Source organism: Pelophylax lessonae (genome assembly GCF_965119305.1).
Source record: "Pelophylax lessonae genome assembly, chromosome: 6".
NCBI classification, from domain to species: domain Eukaryota; kingdom Metazoa; phylum Chordata; class Amphibia; order Anura; family Ranidae; genus Pelophylax; species Pelophylax lessonae.
In genome coordinates, this window is record NC_138773.1 from 271,916,874 (window position 1) to 271,944,479 (window position 27,606).

Sequence of the window (27,606 nt, forward strand, 5' to 3'; positions counted from 1 at the left end):
CAAAGAATGGGCAGAAATGTCACTCTTGATGTGCAAAGCTGGTAGAGACTGCTGGAAAAAGACTTGCAGCTGTAATTGCAGCGAAAGGTGGTTCTACAAAGTATTGACTCAGGAGGGCTGAATACAAATGCACGCCACACTTTTCACAGATTTGATTTGTAAAAAATTTGGAAAACTATTCCACTTCACAATTCTGTGCCATTTTGTGTTGGTCTACTACATAAAATCCCAATACATTTACGTTTTTGGTTGTAACATGATGACTAAATGTGGTAAATTTCAAGGGGTGTGAATACTTTAAGGCACAGTAGCACGACTTTACAACAAAAAAATAAAAAATAAAACAAGAACAAATATAATATATTGCGGATGACCAAGACACTGTAGATAAGTTTCTCTTCCAATGGACTCTATAGGTCAAATACTCTTCATCAGATGCCGTGAAACGCAGATTGCATACACCATAGCCCCAGCGGGTTGCCTTACTCCCTCTGTCCCATTTCTTCCCCAAAATGGATTTGAATTTTCCTACATTAACTCAAAACTATTTACTTCTCTTTTAATAAAATTAGATTGTGTATTGTGTTGGCTCCATTCTGGACCACTCTTTTTCAATCTCCCCTGTACATAGATATTCACAGCCTTTGCTCAATACTTTGTTGAAGCACCTTTGGCATCAATTACAGCCTCAAGTCTTTTTGAGTATGATGGAACAAGCTTGGCACACCTATTTTCGGGCAGGTTCGCCCATTCTTCTTTACAGGACCCCTCAAGCTCCATCAGGTTGGATGGGGGGCGTCAAACAGCCATTTTCAAATCTCTCCAGAGACCTTCAATCTGTTTCAAGTCTGGGCTACTCAAGGACATTCACAGAGTTGCCCGTAGCCTCTCCTTTGTTATCTTGGCTGTGTGCTTAGGGTTGGTGTCCTGTTGGAAGATGAACCTTTGCCCCAGTCTGAGGTACAGAGCAGGTTTTCATCAAGGATGTCTTTGTACATTGCTACATTCATCTTCCCTTGATCCTGACTAGTCCTCCAGTTCCTGCCACTGAAACCCCCCCCCCCAACTTGATGCTGCCACCACCATGCTTCACTGTAGGGATGGTATTGGCCAGGTGATGAGGTGTGCCTGGTTTCCAGACCAGACCTGATGCTTGCCATTCAGGCCACAGAGTTCAATCTTTGTTTCATCTCACCAGAGAATTTGGTTTCTAATGGTCAGAATCCTTCAGGTGCCTTTTGCCAAACTCCAGGCGGGCTGTCACGTGCCTTTTACTGAGGAGTGGCTTCCATCTGGCCACTCTATTATATAGACCTGATTGGTGGAGTGCTAAGGAGTTGATGGTTTTTCTGGAAGGTTCTCCTCTCTCTACAGAGAAATGCTGGAGCTTTGTCAAGAGTAAACATCAGGTTATTGGACACTTCCCTAAGGTCCTTCTCCCCCTATCGCTCCATTTGGCCGGGTGGCCTGCTCTAAGAAGAGTCCTGGCGGTTCCAACCTTCTTCCATTTACAGATGATGGTGGCCACTGTGCTCATTTGGGACCTTCAATACTGCAGAAATGTCTCTGTACCTTCCCCAGATCTGTGCCTCAATAGGAACAATCCTGTCACGGAGGTTTACAGACAATTCCTTGGACTTCATGGCTTGGTTTGTGCTCTGACATGCACTGTTAACTGTGGGACATATATATATATATATATATATATATATATATATATATATATATATATATATATATATATATATATATATATATATATATAGAAGGGTGTGTCTTTCCAAATCATATCCAACCAACTGAATTTACCACAGGTGGACTCCAGTAGAAACATCTCAGGCATTATTAGAGGAAGCAGGATGCACCTGAGCTAAATTTTGAGTGTCATGGCAAAGGCTGTGAATACTTATGTACATGGAATTTTTTGTTTTTTTATTTTTATTAAATCGGCAAAGATTTCAAACACACTTTTCACGTTATTATGGGGTATGTTTGTAGAATTGAGAAAAATAATGAATCCATAACAAAAAGTGGAAAAAGTAAAGCACTGTAAAAAAAACTTTCCGGATGCAGTGTACATTCCACATGAATAATTATGCCACCAAAATGTGTGTTTAATGTAACTGCCTCCAGCATTGTTCCCGTTTCTTCTAAGGCTGCCATTTCACTTAAGTCCAAAGCCCGAGCAGCAGTAAATCTTTAGGCTGCAGGCAGATCAGCCTCTAAAGTTTCGGCACAGTGCCAAAAAATAGAGAGCAATGGAGCATGTGCACAGCAGAGCGAGACAATGTATTATTGGATTTTAAACAGTATGGGCACCTATTTGTAATGTTTTACATAGCTATACCTGCAAAAGTGGCCAGCATGAAGTGATCCAGCAGGACTTAATTTTCTGACTAAAGTTCCACTTCAAGTTTATCAAAAACACAAAGGTAAATTTATTCCATAAACTTGGCAAAACCATCATTTGACCTTCCTCTTATTAAACTACAGTGCAAGGGAACAGAGTGCCTCCAGCAATAACTGGGTAGCATTTAGGCATGAGTGAACAATAATTAATGTTCCAAAGTGACTGGAGTATCACTGAAATCTTCCACCAGGTGAAATTTCCATCTGCACCCAACCGTAGCACAGCACCCAACCGTAGCACAACTAGCAGAAAAAGTCTGTCGAGAAAAGCTGCACAATCTAGAATAAAATGTATGTAAAAGATTTTGACATTAGCCAAAGGATTCTTTTAAGCCCAACACATATGCAATATTTGTATTCTATTGTGTGAATAAGCCCCAGTGGGTAACGCAGCAAAAGCAGGACTTTTAAAGGGACTATACTCAATTTGAAAATAGCTAAAAATTTACAATGCAACAAATTATCTTTTCTAGATCTTTAAATACAGTTTAAATATCAGTTTCTCTTGCAATGTTTCTATAAAATTAAACATAAATGCATGCTAAAAAGTCAGGAATGAGGTTGTGAGCCAGCCGACTAGGGAGAATGTTTTTTTGGTACTGCACACATCTTCTGATACAATCACCATCAATCCAAGGCTGTGAATCTCTGCTTGCTCCCTTGAGGTCCTCCTGTATGCATCACTGCCCTTTGCATGTCCCAGTGCTCTTGGACTATGTCTTGGCATCCCCCAAAGCCTCACAGATAACATGTTGTGAAGCAAGCAACAACACTGATATGTTATGATACTGACTTCAGGAAGAGTTTGCAAGTGTGAGAAAGAAAAGGGGCATCAACAAGAAACAACTTCTTGGGGCATATGTAACCCAAAATTGAAACTACAGAATACCTAAAGCTAAACTCTAATCAGATAGAAAAGATGCTCCTTATTACTTTTTTTTTTTTGCTCTTTCAGTCCTCAAGAGATCTGATCACACCTTTATTACCTTGCAAGTCACTGCCCTAGAAAAAGCAGTCATTTCTTAACAGTCTTCCCAGCTGCCCAGGTCGTGATAGACTAGGCAGTTAAAGTGAGTGTAACTTTATTTTTTTTTTTTTAAATAACATACATTTTATACTTGCATCCTCTGTGCAGTTGGTTTGGAAGCTTACCCAAAAAGGGGAAGATCCACTTGTTTGCATTCTCCCCCCTCCACTGTCACATTTGGCACTTTTTTTTTGGGGGGGGGGGTACCAGATTTTTACAGGTATCCGCTCCCAACTTCTGGTAAGATTCTCCCCCCCCCCCCCCCACAGACTTCTGTGACAGATCACAGGTCCAAGGTGACGAGACCAAACAGCACAGCGTGGCTCATGCATGTGCAGTGGGAAACTGGCTGTGAAGCTGCAAGGCTTCACTGCCCGTTTACCTTACTTGAGATGCCAGCACCTGCACCTAAAGCAGTTTAAAGATTTGGCTTGGACGAGGAGGACATTGCTGGATTCCTGGACAGGCACTTATATTAAAAGTCTGCAGATACAGTATTTGTAGCTGCTAACTTAACTATTTGGGGGGAGCCTGGAGCTCCTCTGTACTGCTAGAATAAGTACATTAAGTTATTTTTAAACTAGATTCTAGAAATTTCCTGCATGCCATTTTTTTTTTTAAATCAGCATGAGGAAAGATACTTTCATTAATGACAAGTGTCCTGTGTGCTGGTGGCTGCTTTTCTTTGAATCTTCCCCTCTCTCCCCCACCATTTTCTGTTGGTGCTGGCTTAGTCTGCACTTTCAGCCACCTAAAAGCTGTACTATCGCTTCCCGGAATGAAGAGCATTATGAATTTGTTTTTTGTTTTTTTTAAGTGGACCAAATGGGATCGGTGACAGGGGGTATAAGCAGTCCATAGGGGTGAATGGATTGTCAGTTTACAGGGTGGACCTGATTAAATCCTTCAAGTTAAATGGCCTTTAGCTTTAATATCATTAAAACTAGAATGATATTCGTGTGTGATTATTTGCAGATTGGGTTTTTTTTCTGCGCTTTATTTCTCCACACGTTCACTGGTCACTTAAAGTGTTTGTAAACCCTTACACATACCCAGTGAATTAACTGGCCTTAGCTGATACACAGAGAATAAACAAATCCTCCTACATAAGTTGTACCCGTTTATCTGCAGTCTTCTCTTTACATCAGTTTAAAGTCCAGGCTTTTTGAAGCTTGATTGGTGGAAAGAGACACAGCCCCCCACCCCCTCCTCGCAGCACACAGGAACAGAATTGAGGCTGTCAATAAGCTGGAGGTAACACCCCATCACACTTTCTCTTGGTGTTAGGAAAATTTGTCAGCAATGATTCATGTTAATAACAGAGGAATGAAGAAGCAGCAGACATAAATGACACTTTGTGCTCTTAATTGAGACAAATACACACTATGGAAGGACGTGCTTTGTTCATATTTTTATATTTGAGGATTACAACCACTTTAAAGGTCAAAATTACTGTACTGCCATATGTGCGAGACTATGTATATGAGATAGGGACCTTAGATTGTAAGCTCGAGGACAGGGACTGATGTGAATATACAGTAAAGCACTGCCTAAATTTTCAGCAATATATAAATGCCTGTAGGCGTATTAATACTGCCATACCTATTTCTTCCAACGTACCATTTTTCTATTCATAGGAGTTACCTAATCTAGCATATGTAAAGACACCTGCCACCAGTAAAATACTACATGTATTGATATTTTTTTTAAATCTATTTCAATTGCTTGCAGGCAGTAATTTTGTACCTTGGATGCTTTAGTTATCATTTGCAATTGTTAATTCACAGCAGAACTGCACAAAAACATCCCACATATAACCAACTAGCAACACAAGCCAGAGTTGCATTTAAGACGACAGCAAAATGACTACAGCACATACCAGAACCTCACAATACCCATCACAGCATGCTTCCTACAATCTCAGAAGCCTCCAGCACATCAGCAGTATCTACAGGTGCTTCCACAGTAGAACTCAGGCTGCAGAAGGAACAGCTGACGTGCGGTATTCACAATGATGCAAAATGAACTATGAAATATTATCAATGTGAAGGGCTGGCACATATCTGCTCAGTAAATGATGAAGCAGACGGTGATTTAACATAGGAGTGACAAGCAAGTAAAAAAAAATGCACAACACTCTTCATTAACCCTTTCAAAACCAGGAGGAGGATGTGACCTTCAACAAAGATAAGAGAAATTTCGGGGGGGGGGGGGGGGTAATAGACTGCAAAGATCAACAATAGACTAGAAGTGGAAACAGGGAGGGGGGGGGGGGGGGGAAGAAGAAAACACACAAGATGCTCCATGTTAGCTGAGGTTACCCTTCTACTGTAATCCTGCATTACATGTAAGCTCAATATAAAAAAAGCACAGCATGATGTGAAGGTCTGCTCTGAGCAATCTGTTGCAACAACTGCATCTTGCAATAAATTCTTAGCATTCCTTTCTTCAATATAGAAACACACACCTGCCTAGTCATCAGCTGAGAACAGCACCCTTCCTATCTACAAGGCAAAAACAATTAAAAATAAATCACACTGCTGCACTTGTATAGGGCTCAGTGTTCAACCATCACTGAATCCTACACAAGCCCCTCTAATTCAAGGGAGGAACGGAGGAGCAAATGAAGGGCATGGGGTCAATGCAGAACAATCAAACTTAATCACAAGCAGCAGAGAGCTGTCAGATCTCATTGGGACATGCAGCCTAAGAAATCATCATGGCAAACATATTGTGCAGTATTCAGTTGTGACCTTCATCGTAAGGACTGGATAGCTCAGTAGCTGCAAGCTTTGGGATGAGGCTTGGCAAAGGCTAGCTTTGCTGCAGAAAGAGCTACTACTAAAACTTAATATACTGTGAATGTAAGATGAGTAACCCATTCTCAGCCGATCTGGCATTCCACCAGGCCCAAACAGCCATCAAGCACAGTGGTCAAAACAAGGAGTTCAAACAACACACATCTTTCCTTCTGTAGGAGTGGAACTATATCTGCTACATTGAAGCTACTTGTTTTTTTTTTTTTTTTTTTTTTAAAAACATGATACACCCAAAAGTAAAAAGGTTAAACAAAAAGCTACAAATCAAGTGTATCATTTGTATGTTCTGTCTTTACAAGTGTATCATTTTTATGTGTTCTGTCTTTACAAGTGTATCACTTTTATGCATTTCGTCTTTACAAGTGTATTATATTTAAACTGATAAAAAAAAGAAAGTATTCCCCAAGTGTTTGAAACAGAAATATGTAAAAAAATATATATTGTTTCAGGGCATGTATGTACAGTATACAAATACACTTCAACTATGGTTGCATAACGGATACATCCATCCTGGGATTCAGTGCAATGTACAAGTAACACAAGACTGCTAGTGCATACCCCAGCAAGTATCCTCTAGTCTAGCACCATGCATGCCATACAAACACATCGAGTACGTCTGCCAACATGCGTGTCTGAAAAGTAGATCCTATAAGTATGTCTGTCCTCAAAGTTGCTGCAGGGTAGATGGTGGGTCAGGCTGGTACTTGCCCTGGAAATACGAGGATGTGAACATGCTAATCCACAAATAAATGCACAGGTAACACCTACTGCAGATACACATGCCCACTAGATACACCACCACCAAGTATATATGCACCCTTTATAATTCTGCAGGGTGATGCACTATCCAGCAGGTATAGCTTTCATCTCCTTTCAAACTAGTCTGGTGAAAAACAGATGTGTATGGTACCCAGTAAGGCACTCGGCCATATTGTGGCCCCATGGCTCAGTATGTTGTAGTATGGGAACCACCTTTGGCATCTTCTTTTGGAAAAACAGTAACAAGTGATTGTAAAGAGAACCACACTGATAACTGATATAACTTCAGGTGAAGGCTGAGCTTTATTTTGGTGTCCCTGCACACAGATTATGACAGAGGACGGTAAAGAAGGTAAGCACATGGGGTTTGTCAGGTAGTAGCATTTACAAGAAGCAGGTAGGCAACATCATACAGTCATGCTGACACAGGGACATAGTAAATATACAATCCGGTTGAGTGATTACTTTAACGGGTACAAGGACTGTGCCCCAGGAAGATACAAGCACAATGAACTACTAAGGTGCTGCCTCCGTCAGTCAGTCATGTGTACAATGCAGCAATGGGCAACATCTACCTGACCAACTGGGGAGGAACTACAACTCACTGCATATTACTCCCGCCTCTGCTGACATTTTATTCCAAAGCTGTAAGATGACAAGTTGTGACAAGTCTGCTAGAGGAAGCAACGGCACAGTGTAGAATAGTGTGATGTAGTGTCTAATGTGTAATGATGATGGGGGAGGGGTTTGTACATCTGTAGGAACGTGTACAGTGCTGTGTAAACATTCATACATTTCCAGCACATCACAAAGGCAGGGACAGCACAGTGTGGAGTAGTGTAAGTGGGGGCTCCTTAGTGCAGCTGTAACACAGAGTATTGGGACATCTCATTGTAGTACAGTGCCGTGTATTGTACTATACTTTGCTTTGTGTGGGTCGGGGTCTTTCATACCATCGGTGCCCAGCACAGTAAAGTACCATAGAGTCAGTGTACTGTACTTCACCACACTGTGCAGAAGGGACAGTGTCATGAACTGGGGTGTACACTAGGGTGTGCCCAGCACAGTGCTGTGTGATACACCATGCTGATGTACGTGTCATGTGCAGCGGGGGGGGGGGGCTCCCTTATACAGCCAGCATCCTGCATGATATATGGAGTATAGAGAGGTGAATTTAGAGTGACCCCTCCCCCCCCCCCCCCCCCCTCCTACTACACTGCATACTCTCAGCACAGAGTTGTATAGATCAGTGTACTGGAGTGTGTTGGGCAGCAAATCAACTTCAAACACCCAGGACCCAGCACAGTGTACAAAATGGGTGTAGGGCGAGAGGGGTCACCTTCAAGCACAATATGCAGAGGTGCGTTTAGAGTGAGGGATCTTCTTCTAGCACAGTATACAGAGGTGGGATTAGGGTGAGGGGTCTCCTAGCACAGTGTACAGAGGTGGGATTAGGGTGAGGGGTCTCCTAGCACAGTGTACTGAGGTGGGATTAGGGTGAGAGGTCTCCTAGCACAGTGTACAGAGGTGGTATTAGGGTGAGGGGTCTCCTAGCACAGTGTACAGAGGTGGGATTAGGGTGAGGGGTCTCCTAGCACAGTGTACAGAGGTGGGATTAGGGTGAGGGGTCTCCTAGCACAGTGTACTGAGGTGGGATTAGGGTGAGAGGTCTCCTAGCACAGTGTACAGAGGTGGGATTAGGGTGAGAGGTCTCCTAGCACAGTGTACAGAGGTGGGATTAGGGTGAGGGGTCTCCTAGCACAGTGTACTGAGGTGGGATTAGGGTGAAGGGAGACCCCTTCAAGCACAGCATACTAAACTGTGTGTATGGTGACAGGTCTATTATAAACTCAGGGCCCAGCACAGTAAAAAGGTGTGTGCGTGTGTGTGTCACCTTCCAGCACAGTTTACTGAAGCGTGTCGGTTGAGGGATCCTACATAATCTGAGGAGTATGTAAGGCGAGGGGGTCTCCTTCCAGCACAGAATAGTGAGGTGTGAGTGTGTAGGGTTGGGGGGGGGGGTTCTCCTTCCAGCACAGTGTTTTAAGGGTGTGCATGTAGTATTGGGGGTCCTTTTTTTTAAACAGTGTACCGAGGTGTGTGTGTGTGTGTGTGTGTGTGTGTGTAGCGAGGGGATCTCTTCCTAGCACAGTGTATTGAGGTGTGCAGCATAGGGCGAAGGGATCTCTTTCTAGTACAGGGTCCAGATGTGTATGTAGAGTGAGCGGGGTCTGCTTTCAACACAGTGTATTGAGGTGAGGTGTGAGTGTAGGGTGAGGGGGTCTCCATCTAGCACAGTTTTCGGAGATGGGATTATGGTGAGGGGGTGTCCTAGCAGTGTACTGCGGTGAGGCGTGTGTGTATAGAATAATGGGTCTCCTTTAGTGCAGCTGAAGGGGGCAGGGAGGGCTCCTTCCAGCACAGTATATGGAGGTGTGTGTGTATAGGGGGAGGGTCTTCCAACACAGTGCACAAAAGTGGTATTATGGCGAGGTGGTGTCCTTCTAGCAGTGTATTGAGGTGATGCGTGTGTAGGGTGAGGGGGTCTCCATCTAGCACAGTGTACAGATCTGTATGTAGGGTGAGGATGTCTCCTAGCACAGTGTACTGAGACGGGGTTATGGTAAGGGGGTTCTCCTTCCGGCACAGTGTACAGAGGTATTTGTATAGTGGCGGCTCTCTCCCATGTCCTGAGTACAGTGCGGTCTATGCAGAGGGTTGTCAGTCTTCCTCATACCCTTGGTGTAATGGGGTGAGGGGTATATAGGATAAGGTGAGGTGTACAGGGCTGGCGGCGGTCCTTATACACTTGGTGGGGTGAGGTGTACGGGGTGAGAAATATATAGGGTGAGGTGAGGGATATATAGGGTGAGGTATACAGGGTTGGCGGCTCTCATACACTTGGTGGAGTGAGGAATATATGGGGTGAGGCGAGGGATATATAGGGTGAGGTATACAGTGTTGGCAGCTCTCCTCATACACTTGGTGGGGTGAGGTATACAGGGTAAGGGATATATAGGGTGAGGTGAGAGATAGGGTGAGGGGTATATATAGGGTAGGGTGAGGTATACAGGGTTGGCGGCTCTCCTCATACACTCGGTGGGGTGAGGTATACAGGGTGAGGTGAGGGATATATATATATATATATATATATATATATATATATATATATAGGGTGAGGGGTATATGAGGGGTGAGGGGTATATATAGGGTGAGGGGTATATGTAGGGTGAGGTATACAGGGTTGGCAGCACTCCTCATACACTCGGTGGGGTGAGGTATACAGGGTGAGGTGAGAGATAAGGCGAGGGGTATATATAGAGTGAGGTGAGGTATACAGGGTTGGCGGCTCTCCTCATACACTCGGTGGGGTGAGGTATACAGGGTGAGGTATACAGGGTGAGGTATACAGGGTGAGGTATATATAGGGTGAGGTGAGAGATAAGGCGAGGGGTATATATAGAGTGAGGTGAGGTATATAGGGTGAGGTGAGAGATAAGGCGAGGGGTATATATATATATATATATATATATATATATATATATATATATATATAGTGAGGTATACAGGGTGAGGTATATATAGGGTGAGGTGAGAGATAAGGCGAGGGGTATATATAGAGTGAGGTGAGGTATATAGGGTGAGGTGAGAGATAAGGCGAGGGGTATATATATATATATATATATATATATATATATATATATATATATATATATATAGTGAGGTATACAGGGTGAGGTATATAGGGTTGGCGGCTCTCCTCATACACTCGGTGGGGTGAGGGATATACAGGGTGAGGGATATATATATATATATATATATATATATATATATATATATATATATATATATATATATGGTGAGGTGAGGGATATATAGAGTGAGGTATACAGGGTGAGGGGTATATAGGGTGAGGTGAGGGATATATAGGGTGAGGTATACAGGGTTGGCGGCTCTCCTCATACACTCGGTGGGGTGAGGTATACAGGGTGAGGAGTATATAGTGTGAGGTGAGGGATATATAGGGTGAGGTATACAGGGTGAGTTGAGGGATATATAGGGTGAGGGGTATATATAGGGTGAGCCGGTGTATATAGGGTGAGGTATACAGGGTGAGTTGAGGGGTATATATAGTGTGAGGGATATATAAGGTGAGGTATACAGGGTGAGATGAGGGATATATAGGGTGAGGGGTATATATAGGGTGAGGTATACAGGGTGAGTTGAGGGGTATATATAGTGTGAGGGGTATATAGGGTGAGGTATACAGAGTGAGATGAGGGATATATAGTGTGAGGGGTATATAGGGTGAGGTATACAGGGTGAGTTGAGGGGTATATATAGTGTGAGGGGTATATAGGGTGAGGGATATATAAGGTGAGGTATACAGGGTTGGCGGCGGTCCTCAGTATAGTGCGGAGTATGTGAAGGATTGTCGGTCCTCGCCGTCCAGCACACCTCTGTCTCTCTCTCTCTCTCCCTCCCGAACTCCTCTCAGTGACAGTCCGGCGCTCTTACCTGCCGGCTCAGCTCTCCCAGTCCTCCGGTCTCCACAGCGTCATGTGTATCCACAGCCAGCGGCGGCCCTCTCCCCCCGGGACGGGCTCTTACCCCGTGTCCATGGCGCGGGAGCTGACTACCCTCTGCCGAACACACCGAGCCAGCACCGCCGGGCTCCCAGCCTCGTGACGTCACGGCGCAGCCGCTCTTTGCCCGACCTGCCATTGGGGGAAGCCGGCCCGCCCAGGAATCCCATTGGAAAACCCACTGGATCCAAATGAGCCAATGGGAAGCGGGCCCTCCGTTGCCCGAGTTACCGATGCTGTTGATTAGGAGGAGGCGTGGCCTTATGTGTATACAGAGCACATTGATCACGACCATATCGCGACTGATGATATTAATCGTCACTACCCGGCAAGACCCAGTGTGATCGCCTAGTCCATGTAAGTAGTGATGGGGGTGTGAGAATGCTGATATATAGCAGGTATAGGTGACTCTGGAGGAGAAGATCCTTTAAGAACCAGGATGACCCCAGTGCAGATCTCCTTATCACTTTTGCACCGGTATTATAATAACTTTATACTCCAAAGAGAATATACAGTCACTGCTGACATCACTATTCTAAAAATGCTGCTTTCCTGGCAGTCATCTGTGTCCCATTGGGGGATTTCCCTTCACTTCCTGTCCCACAGCAGCAACAGGAAGTGAGAGGAAGTCCCTGGTTGTCACCAGAACTAGTGTCCCCATTGGAAGATTTCCCCACTATTCCTGTTCTGGGGACAACCCAAAATGTGGTGTTTTCTTTGACTGTCAATAATAATGGTAAACAGGACTGATAGAGGCTGAATCTCCCTAATGCGCAGAGGTGGGGGACTCGAGTCACATGACTCGACTTAAGTCAGACTTAAGTCACCAGTATGAGGACCGGTGTATAAATTAATAAAAGACTCGACTTGACTTTGTCTTGGTATTCATGACTTGAGACTTGACTTTGATTTGAGACATATGACTCGAAATTACTTTACTTTTATAAGTTATTAAATATTTGCATTTTCTCAAGATGTGTTAAAGCAAAATGAATCTGCCTGTTATGTTTCTGACACCACAGTCACTTAAAACACCTCAGTGTGTTCTGATTTTTAGGAAACTGGCTGTTTAACAATGGAAATACTCAGAGTTGTATAAAAGTACTCAAAACCCATACTTGAGTAAAAGTACAAGTGCTCCATCAAAAAGTGACTTGAGTAGAATTGGAAGTGCTCCATCAAAAAGTGACTTGAGTAGAAGTAGTAAAGTATTCAACATTTTTTGTACTTAAGTATTGCAAGTAGTTTTTTTAAAAATTTTGCTACTCAAGTACTGAAAGTAAAAGTACCAGTACTGTGTTATGTAGTTATTAAAGAAAGAAGTCAAAAGTTTGAACATCATATTGTTTTTTATTATTTCAAATGCAGCTTTTATTTATACATACAGTAGCATTTATTTTTTTGTATGCACTGATAAGTCCCGGTTCACACTAGGGCGACCTGTGAGGTGACCTGGTCGCCTCACTAAAGAAAAGAAAGACACTGCTCCAGGTGTATATTGTGTGGTGATTGCCAGGAGATAGGATATCCAATAGAGTGCTGGCCCCGGCCCGCCTCCGTGGGAACACTTGTAGGAAAAGAATTAGCCGCACATCCAGGGATTCCAATAGGTTTCAAATACCTTTATTTCCAAAAAGTTGCAAGTGATGACACCAAAGACACCAGCATAAAGTCTCGTAGACGCGTTTCACACATACATCTTGTGCTTAATCATTATGGTCGCCTCACTGGTCGCCGCAGGTTGCCTCCCATAGGGAAGCTGCGGACCCGTTCTAATAGGAGCGACACAAGTCGCTCCGACCTAGAAAAAGGGTCCGGAGCTTCTTTGGGGCGACCCCCATAGACTTCAATGTTATGAAGTCCGTGGCGGCGGCTCCAAAGTAGCGGCGCGCTGGTCGCGGTGCGAAGTAGCGTCGCCCCTATGTGAACGGGGCTTAATGCACATGTTTTGAGCTTCATGAAACCTGCCATCTACTGTTCTGGCAGTGGTAATTTTTATAATTGTAACGAGTAACTATGCAGCACAAAAAAAAATATCGGAGTAGAAGTATTGAAATCATTGAAAAAATGTAGTGAAGTAAAAGTGGAAGTAGGAGAAAAAAATTCTACTCTAGGAAAGTACAGATACCGCCTTTCCGTACTCAAGTACAGTAATGAAGTAGTTCTACTTAGTTACTATACATCTCTGAAAATACTTAACATGTTTTTAGTGACTGTGGTGTTGAAACATGACCAGACGAAGGATTTTGAGCTGTTTGGGCATTCAAAGTGTTTCTTTAATATGCCAAGAAAAAAAGCACTAAGCAGTTTTGTTAATGTTGAAAATAAAACAAAACCTTTCCTGACCACTGACTTTTAATGGATTTAAAGGTGAAAATTGGGGTAGATCAGTATTTTGACCTGATTTGTGACTTGACCAAAATAAATGACTTGACTTGCTTGACGCAGGGACTCGGCTTGACTTGCTTGCTTTTCGCCACAGTAACTTGGGACTTGCTTAAGGGCTCTTTCACACGGGCGATCCGATCAGATACGCCTGTCAGTTTTTTAGGCAGATCTGATCGGATCTTCCATGCAGCTCTATGGGGCAGCGGATGTCAGCGGAGACACCTCCGCTGACACCCGCTGCCATCCGTGTCCGATCCTGTCCTTGAAATCCGGACAGATGGAAACCCTATTTTTCCATCCGTTCAGGGATCGGATCGAATGAGAGCGGACAGGCGGTCCGCTCTAATCCGATCCCCCATAGAGAGCAGCGGGGGCTGTGACACCTCCCTCTCCGCACTGCAAGCGAATTGGGCTTGGCCCCTTAGTTCCAGTGAAGGGAACTCTTAGGCCCCTTTCACACATAGGAGTCCGTCGGCAGACTCTGTTTTTCTCAGCGGGGGATCGATCCGTCGATCCCCCGCTTAGCAGGCAGATGGCAGATGTGTCTCCACGCTGTGTGGGGAGACACAGCTGTCAGATCCTTGCTGTTCTCTATGGGGGAATCGGATGGGAACGGACCGTCTGTCCTTTCTCATCCGATCCCATCCGATCCCATCCACTAGACGGTTGGAAAATAGATTTGACGGATCGGATGTCAGCGGACATGTCTCCGCTGACATCCGATGCCCCTTAGAGATGCATGGGGCATCCATTCAGATCCGCCTGAAAAACGGACAGGATCTGAACGGTCGGCCTGTGTGAAAGGGGCCTTAAGGTGCATGCCAAGACATTTTGGACAATTTCATACTCCCAACTTAGTGGGAACAGTTTGAGGATGGCCTCTTCCTGTTCCAACATGACTGCGCACCAGTGCACAATGCAAGGTCAATTAAAGTTAAAAAAATCATAAGCTATGAGGACGCTCTGATTGGTGGAGCAAAACGTGTCAAGCCGTTGCCCGTACGTCCGACGTCATATCCGGTGTTTGGAGCGCAGAACGCGGAAGCAGCGTCCAACACCAGGAAATTCATTCAAGGCATTTGAAAATCGTTGTTTTTGTAAGTGTAACTTTTTTTTTTTTTTCAATAAAACTGCTGGAAGGTATCTCACTATGGAGATTCTTCTATTCATTATGGGGGGAGCCTTCTGAACAGAGAGAAAAAGGATTCCTTAGCCACGTATCTTGCTTGATTGAGAGTGACCTGGAGTGATCAGAAGTGCTTACTAGCCAGAGTTTTCAGCGTGGATGGCTGTGACAGGCATATTACCCTCTTAAATCTGGTGAGTGAGGGATTAAGAGGGGAGCACTGTGTGATACCACTTGGCACTTTTTGTGAAGAGGACTCACTTATTTGAGCATAAGAGCACTTTACAGAAGAATTTAAGCAAAGAACTTTGTAAACATAAGCATTTAATGAAGAGATTTTCTGTTGGATATATATATTTATTTATTTATTTATGAGCATATGTTGCACAGTATATAAATAATTTATTTTTATGCACATTTATTACCATAGAATGAAAATAATTTTTGCTTGATAGATGTATTTATTTGTGCATGTTGCACAGTATATATTGCGCTTTGTGTTAAATGAGAAATTGATTTAGCACGTATACACTTTATTCACAGTATTTAACACTTTATATTTATGGGATTGATTTAGCACTAGTGCACTTTATTATTAATTAATTATTCATTTTTGAGCATCGCTGACATTTATATCTATCATCATGTCCCTCACCTTGTTGTGTCACTGCCGCATCACCAACCTTCCCATTAAAGCGGAGTTCCACCCTGGGAATACTTTTTTAATAAAAATACCCCCGGGACAGTCAGGGCTAGTACATTCCACAATGGCTAGCCTCTGATCTGTCCCGGGTTGCACTTACCTGTTAGGAGAAATACTTACCTTGAAAAAGTATTGTCCAGCGCTGCCATCTCAGGTGTGGGCAGCTTGAAGCCAGCGCGATCCTCTTCTGCGTCCTCTTCCTTCTTCTTCGGTCCCACGATGCACTGCACCGGCCCCGCCGTCACTTCCGGTGCGCGTGCGTCATCCCTCCACAGCTTCTGGGCATGCCCAGAAGCTGTTTAGAAGGGAATGACGCGCGCGCATTGGAACTGACATCGGGGCCGGTGCAGGCGCATTGATTCCTGGGAGCGATGACGTTCAGCTCCCAGAAATCATTGCAAAAGCCAGGAAGTGACGAATCGCCGTGACCGCGGAGGGGAGGAAGAAGGAAGTAAGGTAAGTATATTTTCTCTACAAGGTAAGTAAAAAAAAAAAAAAAAATTGCGATTATCCATTTGTTTTTCAGGTGACCCGGAGCGAGAAGATGGAGGTAAGTATAAATTTAGGGTGGAACTCCACTTTAAGTATAGTAGAATAAATATATTAAAATATACTTTATTAAATACACATAATCCCCCACAAAAGAGAGAAGGGGAACAATACAAAGACAAAAATACAAATCATATAAATCATATATACCAAGACATGTACACTTATTTAAAAGTATCAAACAGAATCATAATCCTCGTTATATAGGTTGGAGTCACCAGAGACTACAGCTGGGCCAGGGTGAGCCGGTACCAATCATGTATTTCTCTTATTGATCCACTACCCACTAGTAGTGGGTAGTGGATCAATAAGAGAAATACATGATTTTTTAGTGGGGGATTATGTGTATTTAATAAAATATATTTTAATATATTTAATCTACTATACTTATTGGTTCTATAACGGTACCCTGTAAAGTCCCAACCTATGCCCCACATCTCCAATTTTCTGCTACTTTATTAGGGATGAGGTACCTGTAATTATATATTTACTTTCCCAACAATGAGCTAACAAATTCCTTTTTATAACCTTCCCATTAAAGGGAATAGGACTATCAATTAGTCAACAGCGGGTAAGAGGAGGATCTGTTGCTTGACAGAGATGACAGTTGCTCTTTAAAAATTATGATTTCAATCGAGTTCATTTAAACAAAGCCTTTTTACTAGTGATAATAATCGTGATTTAAATTGTGATTTAAATCAACTTAATTTAAATCAAATTCACCCTGTGTGCAGTGCAGTGCGGAAAAAGACAGCATATCTAGAAGGCATTATATGTCACAGCATATACAGCATATACAGCATATACAACACACTGAACTGCTCTGCAGGGACATGAATGTGACAATTAAAAAAAAGTAAGTAAGAAAAAAAAAAAAGAAACAAGTAAGCAGTGTGATGAAGCATGCACCACTACTGCATCCGGTGTAACGTTAAAAAAGCCTACCCCATGAAAATTCACTACCCTCATCACTTCCTGTGCATGTACGTCATTGAACAGCTGAGCAGCTTCCCACTGCGCATGCTCAAAGCTGTGGAGGGTAGGGAATTTCTAATGGGGTAGTATTTTTTAACGTTACACGGCGTCATATATCAGCTGTTGCTGCGCGTCCCACTGCGCATGGGCAGCCACTACATTAAATCATCTCCACTCCAACCCTGAGATTTCCCTGCTGGCACCCATCATTCATCAGCAGGTGTGGCGTCCCACATGATCTCGGCTCCGTGATTTACTGTATATTTTCATAGACCCGCCGCCGCTTTTACATTTTGGAGCCGAGATCAGGGAAGTCTGAAGGGTTTGGAGCGGAGAGGATTTAATGTTGGACCGGAGATGATTTAATGTACGCGTGTAACGCTCCTGCGTTTTTGTAGTAGGCTGGATTTGCAGCTGCAGAATCTCCACTCAGTAGTCATGTAGAGATGTGTTGAATAACCAGATCCAACTCTCCAGACTCATCACTGTGGGCCTGTCAGCTTCAGCATACAGATATACACACTCAATAAGATGTTCCTGGAGTGATAGGATGTATATGATAGTATGAAGATGATGTGCTGAAGGGACAGGTGTGAACAGTGACAGAGATGGTAAGCACTCGATAGAAATGTTCAGGAGAGTATTAGATGGTATTAGGTAGAATGCAGATAGGTTAGCAATCGAGCATGGCAACAGGTGGTAAGGACAGCAGATGACAAATACAGGATAGACCAAACCAGTGCAAGGATAGATGGTAGTAGACTCAAGAGCTAGCAATCTATGTAACAGTGCAGATGATAGAATTAGTATGCATAGATAGTAACAGTCCTTAATGTGCAGAGGTAGATAGTGTAAGTAAGGTTATGGAGGATTCCCCTGTGGGGTACTTATCACTAGTAAGGTTAGTAGTAGAAGGGTCCAGTAGTGAGGGAGTGATCCAGTAGCGAGATACAGGGATCAGTAGCGAGGTTCCGGTCTGTTCCAAGTAAAAGAGAATAGCTGGAGGTTTCGGCAGCAAGACAAGCTTGTAAGCATGTGGACACACAGGCAGGTTGAACGAACAACGTGAGAGAGAACGCCGGCGCTTGAAATAGCCGCTCTGCGGCGCTCGGCGATGACGTCATCCGTCTTAAAGGTGTATGCGTACTACCCAATTAGAAAGGTGGGACGCATATTGAAAGAAAATGGAAAATAAGGGTACCAGAGGTACCAGAATCTTACAACGCGCGGCAACAGCTGATGCGGTGTAACGTTAAAAAACACTACCCCGTGACAATTTCCTACCCTCGCAGCTGTGAGCATGCGCAGTGGGATTGGAGAGGCTCTGGTAAAGTCCTGGCGGCGAGCATGGTAGGAGGTGACGAGGGAGCTAGAGAGCAGGAGGTTTTGAGAGGAACGAAGAGAGCGATTTGGTTGGTATTTTGAGACTAGACTAGTGATGTAGCTGGGGGCTAAGCTGTGGATGGCTGTGGTATGTGACCCATTCTGGGGAAAGGAAGTATCAAAAAATGTGAAATGTTCTCACCCATCTAGAAAACATTATATTGTATTATATTATTATCTATCTAAACAACATTCCTTAGTGATACAAAGATGCCTCAAACTAAAACATACTCAGAAAACTATGGCTATAGAAGATTATTCAAAAATAAATCTATGTCCCATATGGAATCCATGCCAAAGGAAATTCTAGTATTCAAGGAGAAAATCCCCTCTCGGGGAGTCTGTGGTGGAGATCCATTCTCTGAGGAAGTTTTTTAACCTTCTCAAGACCTATAAAAATAAAAGAGTCCATGTTCCCTACATGCACATACTTAAAATATTTAGAAACATTGGACACATTTTTGTCACTGGAGTATGATAGTGTTTGCTTATTCTAACCCTAAAGGCTCTAGATGTACAGCCCACATGCTGTAGGGCACATGTGGTACATTCTACCATATACACTACATATTTTGTGCTGCAGTTGATGAAGCCACGAATGTTGAGCTCCTTGCCTGTAGAACAAGAAATAACAGATTTATTATTCCTGTCATGTTTATTGTAATAGCGGCATGTTTTAAAACCACATTAAGAGCCCATTCAGACAGGGGCGACACGACTTGCTGGGGCGACCTGTGAAGTCGCGGTGCACAGCGTGCACCCTTTTCCTAAGTCGGAGCGACTTGTGTCGCTCCTATTAGAATGGCTCCTGTGCTAATCAATGGCAGGCGACCGACCGCGACTTGTCAGGCTAGTGTGAATGGACCCTTAAAGGAGACATACGTGTTTAATTAAGTATATTTAGGCAGGGCTTTTTTTCTCAGAAAATAGGTACAAGAAGTCAACCACTACCCTCTACCCCCCCCCCCCCTCCACACACACACACACATCAAATAGTGGACTTGGTCAAATTTCACTAACGGAGGGAGGGTCATAAAGGGACATTAAATACCAGGAGTGCATTATGTACAGAGTGCAGAGTTCGGGAGATGCAGGGGGGAGGGGGTTATGCACAGAGTTCAAAGTTAAGTGCAATACATACATAGTGCAGAGTTCAGGGGTGTGCACTGCATACAGATTACAAAGTTTAGGGGTGGGCTACACACAGAGTGCAGAGTTCTTCCACAGCTGCTTACCTCTGCATCCCCCATCCACATTTCCCTTTCACCCTTCTTCAACTCTGACCTCTACATGCAACCCCCCCCCCCCTACGCTGCCCCCAATCTTCTACCCACCTCCTTAAATGCTCCACTATCTTCCACACATCTTACTTTTATTGCTGTATTAAGTATTAAGCTAAAGCACCCAGTTGGCTCTAGTACCTCACTGCACACTGTAGGGGTGTCGGCATCTGCACTACACCCCGGGAACCTGCATCTCCCTTGTCCCCATCCTGCACTCAGTGGGGCCATGCTCCAGAGATCAGATCTGAGGGAGTCTTTGGGAGACAAGCTGTCACCTTGTAAACACAGAAGCCAGAGTTCTGTGTTTACATGTGATAGTGTGAGCAGGGAGGATAGGGCCTGAGGCAGAGGTAGTGGAACTGAGTTCCACCAAGTTCCAGCTGAAAAAACCCTGTATTTAGGGTTCGATCACTGAAATAAACTGGGGGATAGAATGTTTCCAAGTGTCTCAGCACAAACCTAGTAGTGCATGTTCCACTCTTCAGTGCAGTGGTGTGAATTGAACTCATAGGACTCAAGACAATTTGCCTTGTCTATGTGTTGGGACTGCTTTGGGCTAGACTGCCCAGGACAGCCCAACATACATGGCTTGACCAGGCCCTCTGACAGTATTTGAAAACAGTGTACATTGACATCTAAGGGCTTGTTCATTGCTGAATTGGTGTAGACCATGGGTGTCCAACCTTTTGGCTTCTCTGGGCCACATTGAGTGTAGAGAAATTTTCTCAGGCCGCATATAAAATATATACTATAGTTAAGGTATATAAGTAATAAAATGCCACCGCGCCCTTCCCGCACCACCCGCACTAATTTAACACAACTAGAGGATGATCAAATGAAATTGAATCAGTATACAGAGGTTTACTTCTTCTGAGCGATAATAAAGGAACACTCTAACCACCATGACCACTTCAATGATTTGAAGTGGTCATGGTGGTAGGAGTCAGAAACACTGCATATGCCACCCCCCTCTGAGGCAGACTCTGCCTACTGTTAGTTGGAAGCTGCTGTGACCGTGCCCCCGACCTGACTTCCTTCCTCCCCAGCAAAAAAAAAGTTGTTAGGTGGCAGTAGGCCGCATTGCCTGAGGTTCCGGGCCGCAGGTTGGACATGCCTGGTGTAGACTGTTGTTCTTTGTGTAGGGATGGTGTAATGGCTGTTACAACACATCACACTGTTTACTTGTTTTTTTTTTCTTTAAACTTTATTGAAGTGTCACAAAATGAGACTTCAATCAAGTCTATACAGTGAAGTGCATTGGGCCACGCTGTGGTGAAGTGACATGTTGAGAGGTAAGGCTGGGTTCACACATATGCAAATTGGATGTGGGTTTCACCGCATTCAATTCGCATGACAGGAGAGTGTGGACGGCTCTCAATGGAGCCGGTTCACACACCTCTGGGGCGACCGTGGTCAGCATTTGGAAAGGGCGCAAATTCAAGCAAAAATTCAGACCGGATTTTCACCTGAATCTGTGAACAGGGATGCACTGGACCCCCTGCTGTAAGCCATGGCTGCAGCTTGTGTGGACCCAGCCCAAGTTGTGCAGTGTATAAAATTCAATATTGCTGAATTTTTACACAACACACCACAATCCACCTCAACACAGCATTTTGATGGGAAAAGGACATATAGAACTGTGCTCTGGTGTCAAACTTGCACCCATCTATGCAGATCAACACAGTTCATCTGATATGGTGTGAATGAACTCTTTGCTGCTAAGCGCACAAAACCAGGGACCTTCTGTGCTGTGTTCATTGTTTTTTGCAACATTGCAAGCATGGCACCAGTGGTGTGCATATTTCTGGCAAATGAGGCAGAAGATATTAACTCTCCCCGAGTTTGTCTGGACTGGCACGCCATGCCACAGACATATTCCCATCTGTGTTTTTGTTTGGATTTGTAAAGGCTAAAGCTTTTTAATATTGATCTGGCCAGTGGGAGAACAGACTGTCATCCAAATCAAGGCTTTCTGACTTTCATTTAAACAAATAGAATAAACACAGGGATTGATCAAAAACTGAATAATAAGCAAGTTTGGCATGGAGTCTATCTGTTGCAAAGTGGTTGGAATTAATTTAGTGTTTACATGTGAAAACTGTCATAGAGAGAACTGGCATTTCTAATGGCATCCAATCCTACCCTTGCTGTCACTAGTCCAGTGCAGATAAAAAACTGAGCATGTAATTGATTGGTACATGACACCTTATTGTGATGCAAGGATATGACAGGACCTCTTTATATGGGTGTATCGGGGCATACATTGTTCAGCCATACCATTATGATGACTCACTTAACATTGAGTAGTTGCTGTGTTTTGCCACTAGACCTCTGAAGGCATGCTCTGGTATGTGGCACCAAGCTGTCAGTAGCAGATCTTTTAAAGTGGTTGTAAAGCAGAGAGCTGAAATTACACACTACAGTGCTCAGTGAGAAGAGCTCTGAGAGCTGATTGGAGGGAAGAGACACACCCCCCCCCCTTTTCACAGAGCACGCAGCAACAGAGCTGAGGCGGTCAGTCACAGGCTGTGTGCTGGAGATCCCCATCACCTTTTTTTTCTGGTGTCAGGAAAATTTGTCAGAGGTGACTCATGCTGAGGGCAGAGGAATGAAACGGCTGACAGAAATGACAGTTTGAGCTCTTAAATAAAAAAGTACACCCTGTAGAGGGATATGATTGTTTCATATTTTATGCCTGAGGTTTACAACCACTTTAAGTCCTGTAAGTTGCGAGTTGGAGTCTCCATGGATCGGACTCAATGGAATGCTCTATGGATTGAGATCTGGAGAATTTGGAGGCCAAGTCAACACCTCACACTCCTTGTGTTCCTCAAACCATTCTGGAACCATTTTTCATTGTGGCAAGTCAAATATTTTTACTGAAAGAGATCACTGCAATCAGTTAATACCTTTTCCATGAAGGGGTGTACTTGGTCGGCAACAATGTTTAGGTAGGTGGTGTGTGTCAAAGTAAAATTCTTTCCATACCGCATCCTGGGGCCATCTCTTACCCAGGTAAATTACGCACACGCACCCAGCCATCCACATGATCTAAAAGAAAGTGTGATTTATTAGACCAGGCCACTTTCTTCCATTGCTCATTGGTCCAGTTCTAAAGCTCACGTGCACATTGTAGGCTGTGGATACTAGTCAGCATGGAACCCTGAACATTCTGCAGTTATACAGTACTATATACAACAAACTGTGATGCCCATTTTTGTTGCTTTCAATAAATCAACTTTATAGACAACATGTTTACTTGCTGCCTAATATATCCCACACGCCTTCAGATACCATTGTAACGAGCTAATCAATGTTACTCACTTTACCGGCTGTCAGTGATCTTAAAGGAGTTGTAAAGGCAGAAGGGTTTTTTTTTTATCTTAACCTCCCTGGCGGTCTGATTATGTCAGGATTTCTGTGCTAAAAGCAGTACATTGTTTTGCATAGAAATCTGTTGTTTTACATTTTAAAACTCACCTTCCCCTGTGATCCCCCGCCATCCTCCCTCGCCGCGCTCCCCCGCCGTCCTCCCCCGCTGTCCTCCCGCTGTGTGCTTAGCCGATGCCGGCACCTGCCTTCGATTCCCTTCCCTGCAAGCGTTGCGATGCGGGGGGGGGTGTAACCGGCGGCAAATTCAAAAGTGTAAATACACTAAATGACATGATACAAAGCTGTGATCCTAACGGATTACACTGTATCATGCCATTTCACCACAGGATTTCACCTGGTGGCTTTTCCATTGCACTGCCTGTGCTTTTCCAGTTCTTTATGCCTGGAAAATAGAGAACGACCATGGCGTCCAAAAAGTGTTCTTTTTGAGCAAAAGCGCTTTTAGACAAACTGGAAAACAGCGACAGCGAAGCGGAAGAACTGAGCGATAGCGATTCGTGGGAAAATTTGTCATCAGGTACGGGAAGTGACGACAGCGACGATTCTGATGTCTCTTTCTGGCTCTGTTGGAAAGAATCTGGCTCTGTTGGAAGAATCATTTGATATACTTCCCAAATTCTACAAGCTATGTGCCAGAAAGAGACATCAGAATCGTCGCTGTCGTCACTTTCTGTACCTGATGACGAATTTTCCCACAAATCACTATCGCTCAGTTCTTCAAGTAACTCCGTTTCGCTGTCGCTGTTTTCCAGTTCATCTAAAAGCGCTTTTGCGCAAAAAAACGCTTTTTGGACTCCATGGTTGTTCAAATTTTCCAGACACAAAGCACTGAAAAAGCACAGGCAGGGCAATGGAAAAGTCACCAGGTGCAATCCTGTGCTGAAATGGCATGATACAGTGTAATCTGTTAGGATCACAGTTTTGTATCATGTCATTTGTGTATTTACACTTTTGAAATTGCCGCCGGTTCCACCCCCCTGCGTCGCAACGCTCGCAGGGAGGGAACCAGAAGGCAAGTGCCGGCAATCGGCCGTGCACAGAGCGGGGAGAGACTGTGAGGAGGAACGGCGGGGAGGACGGCGGGGGATCGCAGGGAAGGTGAGTAACGTTCTGGGGTAATCCCAAATGTGGCTCAGTGTTACCGCTTTTGGTACTGAAAGTTAACCCCGAGCCACACTCAGGAATACCGCCAGGGGGATTAATGTATACTATGTATTAGGATAAAAAGCCTTCTGTGTGCAGCAGCCTCCCCAGCACCCCCTAGTACTTACCTGAGCCCCATCTCTGTCTAGCAATGTCCACGAGTGTCTCGGCCATCTGAGACTCTCCCTCCTGATTGGCTGAGACACAGCAGCGGTGCCCGTTTAGGAGATATTTACACTACCTATTGTTAAAGCGGAGTTCCCGGCCTCGGGGTCAAATTTAGATAAAAATACCCCCGGGACAGTCAGGGCTAGTACATTCCACAATGGATAGCCTCTGAACTGTCCCGGGTCGCACTTACCTGTAAGAAGAAATACTTACCTTGAAAAGTTCTTCTCCAGCGCAGCCATCTCAGGTGTGGGCAGCTGAAGCCAGCGTGTCCTCTTCTGCTTTCTCTTCGGTGACGTCGGAGTCCCACAATGCACTGCACCGGCCCCGCTTGTCACTTCCGGTGCAGGTGCGGCATCCCTGCACAGCTTCTGGGCATGCCCAGAAGCTGTTTAGCAGGGAATGCCACGCCTGCACCGGAAGTGACGAGCGGGGCCGGTGCAGGTCATTGACTCCTGGGAGCGATGGCGTTCAGCTCCCAGGAGTTATCGCAAGCCGGAAGTGACGGCGCGGGCCGCGGCCGCAGAGGGAGGAAGTGGAAGGAAGTTGAGTATATTTTCTTCAATATCAAGGTAAGGGACCCAAAAAAAAAAAAAATTGGGAGCATCCATTTCTTTTTCAGGTGGCCCTCAGCAAGCGGATGGCCCAAAATCGATTTTTTCGATTTTGAGGCCGGAACTCCGCTTAAGCCTTATTATAGGCTTATCTATAGGTAAAAGCAAGAGAAGGAAGTTTACTTCCTCTTTAAATAGCATTTTTGGTTTGTGTTGCTCAGATACAGTATAACTCCACTTTAAGACGTCTTTACAGATGAATTACCCAGTACTGTAAGGCAATATGCGCATATGCATAGTTCCAAGCGTAAATGAGCATATGCATACGGGCAGGCAGTCTGCATCCAGGGGCATACATCCATCTACAGTATGTACACATGTTTATGCTCAAACCTGCGTATACCTGCATACACCTGTGTTCAGTATTTAAATTGTATAAGTAGCTGTACGTATCGTCTATAATCTCCTGGGTACTGAAATTTTACCGTATTTAACATCACCAGGCTAGCTTTGTTGTATAGCATAGTTGTGCAAATCTCAGGACTAGAGAGACAGAAATACAAATTCTTCGGCCAGTAAAACAGCTCCTACATATGTATTTCTGTGTATTTATTTGTCCGCCTTGAGTTCAGCTTAATGTTCAGGAACAGTATCTATGTCCTATAAAGCTGTAAAAAAAAAAAAAAAACGAGTGACTAAAATGTATAAAATTTGTCCTGCAGTGCAGTCCTAATATATTTTGAATATATTCATTAATTCCTTACTCTAACAAGATCAACAAAATGGAAATCAGCATTCTTAGAAACAATATATCGTAAGTGCTTTTGAGTTTATCGTAGACAGACTCTAACTAGGTGGAACCTTGACAGGAGGGCGTTCACATACAGTACACGGAGCAGCAAGGGGTCATCAAATCAGATGCAGCAGCTCCCTTCTATGAGTACTGAATACAAATTATAGTACAATTCTAGCAGTAGGGAGCTACATTATTTTATTGTTTTTTAGATACTAAAAAATGAAAAGAAGAGATCAGCTTAAGGGAATGGTTGTGTGTGTAAAATACTTTGGAAAGGAGTTCCCCTTGGGGTGGGACTTTTAAGGCACAGGTAGTAATATATAACTTCAAACCCAAAGAAGCTGGGAGATCTTAGCAGTAGCGTAGGCTAGTATAGAACCGTGCATCAAACATCCACCTTCAGGCAATATTGCTCACTTGCCTGAAGGTGGATGTTTGATGCACGGTTCTATACTAGCCTACGCTACTGCTAAGATCTCCCAGCTTCTTTGGGTTTCAGCTGTCCCCATTCAGCTATCGGCTGACGGGCACACACAAATTGGAACGTGCCTACACGATACGTCTTTATTTTTAGTCATTCGCTTTCCCCAACAAGGCACCCCAATGCAGTGATGAGAGCAATCCAGCCACTTGCTTTTAATGTTACTGGCAGGCATACACTCTAAAGTGTCATTCGGCAGATTCTACCGCTACCTAAAGGTTGCCCCTGAAGAAGGAATTCTGACTTGTGTCTCTGAAACGCGTCGGAAATTTACCTTCATTACAGCGGTATCTTTTTTGCCACATGACCTCATGAATTGTATACAGCTTGCCATATGCTTTTAATAATTTTTTGTATTTGTATTTTTTCAATAAATTTATAAATTTGTATAATGCTTGTTTGAAGTTATATATTACTACCTGTGCCTTAAAGGTCCCACCCCAAGGGGAACTCCTTTCCAAAGTCTTTGATTACGGGATGTGGCACACTTTGGAGTGATCTCACATGAGCATACTATATGTGTGTGTAAAATAGACCAGCGAAGTCCTTTCACTTCCCCAATCGGGCTCCTCTGGCACTCGGCAAATCAGTCTCATAAGGCTGCACGAATATTTTAATATAGTTTATTGCTGCAAGACTGACATATAGCCTAGGTCCCAAGTATCGCCATAACAGGCTTATATATCCACACAAGCAATCCTTTTACCATATTATGGGTATGTGACATCTGTTTATGCTGTTTTGACCATTTTGACGGGACTTATCACATCATATGATGTTAGATGATGGGAGGGGAGTCTTGCTTCCTTGTTCTTGATTGGTGGATGTTCATTTGAAAATTTTTCACTGTATGCACTGATCACATGCCTGACAAAGGGGCCTTGGGTGGCTCCGAAATGTGATCCTTCTTCAATAAAAGAATCGTTAGGACTTATTGATTTTGTGGTGTGCTGGTGTGTGTAAAATAGGTTACCTATGTGCGAATAATGTCTTCAATGCATGGAGAGACTGATGAATGGCAAGATCCTCTTCTCCATTCAGAGAACACGTGTGTGAATGGAGCA

The 27,606-nt window shown here is 44.0% G+C and overlaps 2 protein-coding genes across 2 annotated transcripts in view; one reads left to right on the forward strand and one right to left on the reverse strand.

Moving 5' to 3' along the window:
• PKP4 (plakophilin 4) overlaps positions 1 to 11,714 on the reverse strand; it is a 585,731-nt gene extending 574,017 nt beyond the window's left edge. Inside the window, exon 1 of the mRNA XM_082260328.1 lies at positions 11,533 to 11,714. The gene's annotated coding sequence lies outside the window, so the exon portion shown is untranslated. The remainder of the gene's footprint in view (positions 1 to 11,532) is intronic.
• A 119-nt stretch (positions 11,715 to 11,833) lies between these two features.
• Positions 11,834 to 27,606, forward strand: part of CCDC148 (coiled-coil domain containing 148) — a 396,666-nt gene continuing 380,893 nt past the window's right edge. The window contains 1 exon segment of the mRNA XM_082260329.1: positions 11,834 to 11,957. The gene's annotated coding sequence lies outside the window, so the exon portion shown is untranslated.